This window comes from Pseudopipra pipra, chromosome 5, assembly GCF_036250125.1.
Source record: "Pseudopipra pipra isolate bDixPip1 chromosome 5, bDixPip1.hap1, whole genome shotgun sequence".
NCBI lineage: Eukaryota > Metazoa > Chordata > Aves > Passeriformes > Pipridae > Pseudopipra > Pseudopipra pipra.
Window position 1 is genome coordinate 13,951,203 of NC_087553.1, and position 9,334 is coordinate 13,960,536.

Sequence of the window (9,334 nt, forward strand, 5' to 3'; positions counted from 1 at the left end):
AGCAACATTTATGACATCTATATCTAATATAGTTTGGTTTTCAGCATTGCATGAGAAACATGAACGTTAACTGCTTTGAGATAAAATACTGCCAGACAGAAGAGAACAAAATAGGGCAAAAAAGGGAAGTAGCCTTTCCTGTAGCAGGTCTCAACAGAAGTGTGCAATGTACTTAGATGTGTTGGCAGAACACTGCAATACCCATTGTAAGCATTCAGACTTGACTTTCAACCCATTCAGCAAGTAAACTGTCTACTCTCTTGCCTACTGCTGTCTAAAGGTACCTCAGAGCCAATGATTACAGCTCTGCCTGTTCCAACACTTTCTTCCTGTAAATAGTGCCTGACTATTTTCTCTTCTCACAAGGGCTTAATTAGTCCTGTTCACAGAGCGCTACAGCAGCTGGCACATCCCAGCATTTTCACAGCTATTGAAATCCATCTGAACCATGCAGCAGATTTTTCTACGCTGACAATTACGTGTCCTGGGAACCTTATATCTGCCTATGCATTTGAAGGCACCTTTATGCAATCAATTTAACCACAAGGCAGTCCTGAGAAGTCTAAAAACATTGACTGTCACACATACACAGTTCACAGAAGTCCAAAGAATCCTGCCTGGTCAGAAAAAGAGACCCTTTTCTCCACTAACAGAGCAGCAGAGATCTGCAACTCCAGAATACAAGAGTAATCACGGCTATGTGCAACAACAAATGAAACTGCCATCAAGATATCATTAAACTAAAAAAAGAAACCAAACAAAACCTGGACAGTAATTTTTTTCCTACTGTGATCACATCATAACTCAGACAGATGCCACTGAACAAAAAACAGTGAAATACAAAGGTATTTCCATGAGGTCCTGAAAATTCCAAAGAGGTTATAATTGAAAATCATGTTAAATCAGAATGCAAAATGGAATTAAACATGTAATATTTGCTCTCCAAATTTCTAAGCACCTTAATTTTGCCAACTCACTTCAAGTTCTCTGCTACTTCTCAAATCAAGCAGCAGCAGAAGCTGTGGCACCTCCTTTCCTGAGAGAGGCTGTCTGCTTATCACCACACCAGCTACCACATCCCAGCATGGTGAGCAGTCCTCTGTAAACAGAAAGTCTGTCACCATGTCCTGAAAGGAAACCTTGAGGTCCACCTTCAAAGTGGACTAAGATAAAGATTATATTTTTATGTCAAACCATTGCGACAAACTTTCCAGAAAATCACTGGGCAAGTTAAACTGCTGTTCAGTTTTACAGTTACATGATAGAAGTCTCTTACTCTGTCACACAGAAGGCAGGAGGTCATTCACTTCACAGCTCTGCAACAGGAACTACACGAAAACAACTCACCTCCTGCTTCTTACTAGTTTACATACTGATCTGCAGCATCCTACTTCAAAAGTAAAATGTTCCAGTAGTAGGAGCATATTCAAATAAACAAATGAAAGTTAAAAAATGTTTTCAGAAGCAGTTTTCTGAAGAATCAGAACTAGTATCTTATTTGTCTCCATATTCTAAATTTTTGAAAACCAGCTTCTTTGTTGAACTTGTCTTGACAAACGTATTGCTTTAAATAGCAGCGGCAGGCAGTCACCACATTAAGCACAACCCACTGAAATACAATGTCTTATATGTCAATACAAAGGAAACAGCATTTAAAACAAGTTCTATCAGAAAACAATACAATTTAAATTAATAGTCTTCCCCCTAAACACTGTCCCAAATACTTTTCCATAATCGCTACCATTATCTTTTCAAATCTACCAACACCGTCTGTCAGAAAAATTCACTGAATGACTCAGACACAGACACTTTCAAATCATAAATACTCAAAACTGCTATTTCCATTTCAGAACTACCTCTATTCAAGGATTTGAATTGCTGATGGCATCCTAATAATCCAATGATCTCCTGAAGTTTCCTTATCAAGATTTTCCTCATGCACAAACAGCATCTCCACTGACGAAAGCAGACCTTATTGCTTTGCACAGTGTCTTGGACAATGTGGTTATGCAACCAGAAACCTGTAAAACTTGCAAAATTTTTAGTGCCTAATATTGAGTATCTTTCGTACATGAATGCTTGACACAGCTCCTTGAACATGCAACTGAAGACATGAGATAGCAGAGAGCCAAGCACTAAAATCACTGGCATTACATGCCCTGCCAATTCCCATTAATTTTCCTTCATGACAAATCAGCAGAAACGCTTGCCTAGAGCAAGCAGAGGCTTTTCAAACCCCAGCCCTTTAATCCTGTATCCAGGAGTCAGGCTCCAAGTCTGAATCTCACCCACGTTGCCAAAATCACTGTTCACTAGCCACTTTAGCAAACTAGTGGTAATGTCACCAGTCCAACAGCACTAATACAACTCCATCGGTGCGAAGACTGGGGTTGTGGGGGGGGTCAGGGAAATACCTTTGTTTGTGTCTGGCTCTCTTGAAGACCTGATACAATTTAACCTCATATACCCAACACATTTTGTATTTATGTCTGAGAATACACATACAATACATGAGAATCTGCTGAAGAAATTTTCACCATGAAAGCTTTTGCTTAAGAAGTATGCCAAAAATACATTCTTGCCCTTCACACCAGATTACGTTCTCATATCTGATTTACACTCAGAAAGCATCATTTTGAAAACCTGGACTGAGCTAGGATGCAGCTTTTAACTCCTCCATCACTAACTCGGATTCAGTTTTCCACATTAGTAACTATTCTGCATGGTTTTCACTGCAAAGCTGCCAACAACCTTATTCACAGCCATATTTATTTGTAAGCTCAGGCAAGGGAATCATTTCCGTATTTTATCAACTAATATTACACTTCCCACACAACAATGAACTTCTTTTAAGTTGCCTGCTAACACATACTCATAGTCTTCGTACTGGATTAAGTGCCACGGGACAGATGAAGTTTACACATAATAATGCAAGAACCACAGCATAAAATCTTCATAGCTGGAGCTGGCTTGTACCCCTACGGGAAAAGGAAAAACAAACTCAAAACACAATCACTTCCTTTCTCATATAAATAATATTAGCTCATAGCCAAAGATAACAAGGAAAACAGGCTGGGTTTTATGACCGTGCTGCATCCATAATTTCATGACACAACAACCTACTTCTGTCGATCACAAACATATTTTCCTCTGTTACAGCAGCTGCCACTGAATTTGTAGCAGTCTCACTAAGGTTCTGCAGAAAACAAGCACCTCGACACTGAACTACTACGAAAAAGGCCTCTGAAAGCAGAGGATTTTTACCACAGTGCTGAGAAAGAGGGCTGTGAAGTGCACAGCTCTCCAGCGACTTCCAGAACAGATCTGTGAAGACCACAGCCAGGATGGAACCAGAAATTTAATACTGCCCGGCACTGACTACAGCAAGGGAGTGAAAACAAGAGTTTAAATTACACTTTAAAGGCCTCAAGTCTTGAAAACCAGATTATACCAAGAAGGGTTTGCCCAGAGGGCCTGGCCAGTTTAGTAAAACCTGGTCCATTTTAAAAAAATACGCAACATGGTTGTGATACACAAGACAATTCAACCGCCTGAAGAACTTCAATGCTGCACAAAGAACAGAAAGTGCCCTTAAACAAGGAGTAATATCTAAAAGCTTTTCTGCTATGTAACAGGTGCATGATAGTTTACATTCACAAGGTGACAAAGTCTGTACGTCAAAAAAAGTTATAATTTAATATTAACGTTTTTCTCAAAACAATTGCCCACACAACTACTAAAGCCACGAAATCAACTGACTTGTAAGGCTAAAACAGACACAAAAAGAAACATTGCTGCAAAAGACCAGTAAGAACAACAGCTGTCATATCTTCTTTGTCTTCTGGGCGATTACCATATGTTTAAACGTCTTTGTTGTTCAGCCTAAGCAAGCAAGAGATGAATGTCTGATTCTCTCAGGGAAAAAAAAATTAAAAAAAAAAAAACCAACTTTTTAAAAAGTTTATTCTGCTGCCACTTGAGAATATCCAAATTGTGGTTACCCAAACAACGTGAGAATATCCAAACTGCGGTATAGAATATTTGCATTGAATACATTGCATAGAATATACCAACTACTGTTGGTAGTTCAAGTGTTTATACACACATTCACTAGAAAACACTGAGAGACAGAGACTCTGAGAGACAGAGACTGCTCTGCTTGCACAATAAGGCTCCCATATTGTGCAAGCGGAGGCGTTATTATTTTTATTGTCTCTGTAGAAAGATTTCAGGAGCAGCAGCAGACCTCCCTGCCCTGGCGAGCAACAAGTGCACGGAAGACTATAAACAAGACCCACTTACGGTGCTCTTGACCCACTTAACAGCGCTCCCCCGGCCCAAAGCCTCCTCCAGCCGGCAATTCCCGAGCTCTCCTCCGTGCCCCGAGCGAACTCCCCGCCCGCGGGCTCCGCTCGCTCCCGCCCCGCACACCCGCCCGCAGGGCCCAGACACGGCCGGGCCGGGGCAGCGCCGCCGCCGCCCTCCCGCGGCCCCCCCGCCCCGCCGGGCAGCGCCGGGACCCCGCAGCGCTGCCCCCACACCGCGGGGGTCCCCCCGCCGCCCCCCGACCGGCTGCTCGCCCCGGCGGCGACCCCCGGCCCCGCGGGCGGCCGGGCCGGGCCCGCGCAGCCCCCGCGGCGCGGAGCGGGGGCCGCGGCTCCCCCTGCGCTCGCTCTCACCTGCCCACGGCCGGCGGAGCTCCTGCCGCCGCCCCCGTCCCGCGGCCGCCGCTGCCGCCGCCGCCCGCCCGGCCCGGCCGCCGCCTCCCCCGGCCCTACGGCGTCACCATCGCACGAGGCCGCCGCCGCCAATGCGGGAGGCGCCGCCGCGGCTGCGCGCCCGGGGCCGGAAGGACGCGGAGAGAGCCCGGGCCGGGCCTGGAAGGGAGGGATGGGATGGGATGGGATGGCAGGGAGGAGGAGCCACCGCGGCCGCGCAGGCGCACCGGGAGCGGGGAGGGGGGGTGCGGGGGCGGTGCGTTATCTGCCTTCCGTCCTGGGAATAGAATCGCGGAGTCAGTTAGGTTGGAAATGATCTCTGAGGTCGTCGAGTCCAACCTTTGACCGGACACGGCCACGCCAGCTAGACCATGGCACTAAGTGCCACGTCCAGTCTTTCCTTAAACACCTCCAGGGACGATGACTCCACCACCTCCCTGGGCAGTCCGTTCCAATGTCTAATCACCCTTGCTGTGAAGAAATTCTTCCTAATGTCCAACCTAAACCTCCCTTGGCGCAGCTGAAAACTATGTCCTCTTGTCCTGCCACTTGTTACTCGGGAGAAGAGCCTGACCCCCACTTGGCGACACACTCCTTTCAGAGAGTTGTAAAGAGTGATAAGGACCCCCTGAGCCTCCTTTTCTCCCAGCTAAACCCCACCAGCTCCCTCAGCTGCTCCAGATCCTTCAGCTTCTTTGCCTTTCTCTGGACTCGTTCCAAGGCCAAGATGTCCTCCTTGAGTTGAGGGGCCCAACCAGACACAGTACTCCAGGTGTGGCCTCACCAGTGCCGAGTACAGAGGGACAATCACTGCCCTCGTCATGATGGCTGCACTATTCCTGACACAAGCCGGGATGCCATTGGCCTGCTTGACCACCTGGGCACATGTTCAGCTGCTGGTGACCAGCACCCCCAGGTCCTTCTCCACTGGGCTACTTTCCAGCTACTCTGCCCCCAGCCTGTAGCACTGCAGGGGGTTATTGCGGCCAAAGAACGGAGGGGGTCGGCAAACACTATTAGGGAACAGTGGAGTTTCCAGCCCCCAGCAACAGGCTCTGGGCCTGGCAGGGGGTTCCCCTGTGACACTGCTTCCTGAGCAGGCAGCAGAGCGTCACCCTCTCCTACTGAAATCAGTGTCATGGGAAACCCCTGGGCCACGCAGTGCTTCTGTGGCCAAGGGGGGCCATCTGTGGTGACAGCTCAGAGCCATCAGGGCACTGCAAAATTCACTGGGGGAAAGGTGCCCAACAGAATAAGTACCAGAAAGGACAAGAAGAATCATGATTAGCAGTTAAAAAATCCCAAATAACAATAATAAAAACCCCCAGTATAATCCAATGATCACAGCATGCTCATGCCCTCCATCCATCAGTCTTCTCCTGCAGGGCCTGAAGCTGCTACTATACTCTCTTGTTTCTTAGTTCTGTTTAAATTACAGTTGAAATCTGTTTTTTTACATTAGCAGTGACAATTGAGAGGAGGACTCATCAATGTCTTTAAGTATCTAACGGTGGGAGGGTACCAAGAAGATGGAGCCAGATTCTTCTCGGCCAAGCAATAGGACAAGAGGCAACAGGCAGAAACTAATGCACAGAACGTTCCACCGGAGGAGAAAGAGCTTTTTGACTGGGCAGGTGACCACTCACTGGAACAGATTGCCCAGAGAGGTTATGGAGTTTCCCTCATCGGAGATATTCCAGAACTATCTGGGCACAATCCTGTGGCATGTGCTCAGGGATGGCCCTGCTTGAGCAGGGGGGTGGGACCAGATGACCCACTGTGGTCCCTTCCAACCTGACCCATTCTGTGATGCTGTGATTCTGTGGTGGGAAGCATCCCTGGTGTCCAGGGCAGCTGCCACAGGCCCACAGTTGAGGTGGGAAGACACCCCACTAGACCAGAGTTTAGTGCTTGGGACTGACCTGCGTGCTCCAGGGCACAGCACTAGGGGGGGAGGCCACGGCCAGTGCAATGCCAGAAAGATTATGAAAACCAGATGGTGTTTCCAGGCCTGATGTCGCTGCAGGCAATTGGGAAGCCTGGCTCATGTGACAGGGCCTGTGTCTGGTGTAGAGGCGCAGAGGGGGAACACCGAAGAGAACAAGAACTTCCCCTGTTAAGGAATGGGAAGTGTAGGCAGAGCAGCAGGAAAACCTATGCAACGTGGAGATTTCACCTCAAGAAATAATATCCCCGGGGAAAATGTTGGAAACCCTACACCTGCATGTTTTACAGTGAGACTAGTCAAAACACTACAGGAACACCACACTGTTAGAGGACAATCTTAGCAATTGCCAAGGAGAACAACTGGGTGATTTGGAGAGCCTGTCTGTCTGTAACTTGTGTGGCTCTATGCACTTCAGTGCTTTGCTGAGCTACGCTCCAATCAGTACATATCCCCACATCCAAAGATTTTAGCTCAAGCCAGTGACTGCGAATGAAATAGTTAATGGAAGCAAAATTATCCCTATAAATTAATATTTGAGGTTTTTTGATCCCTAATACCCACAAACATTAGATACATACTGCCAGTTCTTTAAAACTTTGTTAATAAAGTCACGATTCCCTATTGTCTCCTTTAAAATATGTCCCATCTCGTATATTCATGAAAGTTTTTATATTGCAGAGGGAGCAAGATAGTTACTGAAGATCACAGTTGTACTATTACATGTACTTACGGTTTCTCTCATCAATCAAAATGTACTTTGGCAGCCGTTGGGCAGCAGCAGGGAGAGCAGCAGCTGCAGTGGCTGCTCCAGCTCCACCCTGTGCCTGTCGGATGAAGTATTTCCTGCCCTGTCTTTCAGGATTTCTTCTGTAAAATGGCGCTAACGATTTTAAAATATTTTGAGCCCCACTGACGAAAAATATATGTAAAAACTGCATGTCATTTTTATCTGTCATTTCCTGTCACCATAACTTAACATGTACTCAGCCAATAAAGAGGGGAAATTGAGATAGGAATACTGTTTCAATAAATAATAAATAAAAGCAATTAGGGTAGTTTATTCTGGTTCGAGAGCCTGGAAATCAAAAAGAAAAAGCTGTGCTTGGCCATATGGGGCAAAGCATTCAGCAAGACACATTTTCAAAAACTGAGCTGTGTACAGCCTGGACATTTATAGATAATTCCTAGAACTTGTAGCATTCATAAAATGTTCATTGCCTTAATTCCATCTCAGAATGTTTTTGTCCTACATACATAGCCCTGTGATTTGTGGAAGATGGCAGGTTATTACAGGTTCACTCTGTTGTTGTTTCCAAGCAAGAGAAAACAAATTTGCCTGTGGTAAATGAAACTGGCCAGAATCATCATAGTGAATTGCAGAGGGCTGCCACTCTAAAAGATTGTTCTAAATGTTTGCTCAGCCCAAGAAAGGCAATGGCTAAGTACTTGTGCAGCTCCTTGGGGCTGTGGACAGGACAGGGCTATGATTAGATCCAGCAGAGTGACTGTGACACTGGGTCTACCCCACATATTTTTATTTTTTTCCCCCGAAAGGCAGGATTGTAATGTGTCCTTGCAAGGTAATGCCTCATCCTGCCCATCCCACGTGATCACAATGCTCTTGGAGTCCTGTGAAGGACTGACACAGCTATATGGCACTCCAGGAAGACCCATAAGACAAATTATGATTCAGAACAAAACTGCCCTAAGGGCAAGGAAGAACCTGGTCTTTTTTTCTTTTTTCTTTTTTTTTCCCCCCCCAGCATATGCCTTATTGCTGAAAGCCTTTAAACTGCTTCTACTACTGCTTAAACTACTGGCAAACATACCTGAGTGGCTCCCTTCTGAATTCCCCAGGATGGCTGCCACCATGGGGCAGCAGACGGGGAAAGGGCCTCGGGGAGGTACTGCTATCTCCCTGCCTCCCAGTAAAGTGGTGCCTGCGCATTCTCTTTGCATTTCCTTCCTTATCAGAGTTCTCCCCGCCCAAATCACCGAGGGCCTCACCCTCAACGCACACTCCATCACTCTGCTGAAGACTGGTGCTTGCTGCAGCCACCACATTCCAAAGGGATGGAGCTGCTGCCGGTACCGCGGGGCCATCAGAGCCAGCTTGCACTGGGCAGGCAGTGTGGAGAGGTAACTCTGACACTTAGGGCAGGTGTCCAACTTCAGTGTCACAGGGCAATATTTAGTACTTCTTTTTACGGCTGCTGCATTCTATCACTGCTCACAGGGAGAACTCCTGACCCTGTTTGTTCCCCCCCTTTCTCTCTTTCTGTCTCTGAGGAAATGCTACCAAGTAGGTCATGCCTTTTTGAATTCTAATGCAAAAAAATAGATTTCAACTGTCATTTAATCAGAGCTAAGAAACAAGAGAGTGTAGTATCAGCTTCAGACCCTACAGGAGAAAACAGATGAAGGCACGAGCATGCTGTGGTCATTGGATTATACTGGGGGTTTTTATTATTGTTATTTGGGGATTTTTAACTGCTGATTGTGATTCTTCTTGTCCTTTTTGGCATGTGTTCTGTTGGGCACAGAAATCTTATCTTTGGTTATCTCTGAGGCTGGTTATATTTAGACTTCAGAGCTGGTATGCTCACAGTGTGGCCCAGTCTCAAAGCCACCACCTATCTACACTGGAGCTGGGACAGGCTACCCACTC

General features: G+C 46.6%; 1 protein-coding gene across 4 annotated transcripts in view; it reads right to left on the minus strand.

Annotated features, from left to right (window-relative positions):
• ADIPOR2 (adiponectin receptor 2) overlaps window positions 1-4,875 on the minus strand; it is a 53,491-nt gene extending 48,616 nt beyond the window's left edge. For 2 of the 4 annotated variants that reach the window (XM_064654556.1, XM_064654554.1), the window contains exon 1: window positions 4,680-4,870. The gene's annotated coding sequence lies outside the window, so the exon portion shown is untranslated. Of the gene's footprint in view, window positions 1-4,302; window positions 4,325-4,679 lie in introns of those variants that run through there. The other 2 variants (XM_064654561.1, XM_064654559.1) reach the window with 2 other exon arrangements.
• Window positions 4,876-9,334: the final 4,459 nt, after the last annotated feature.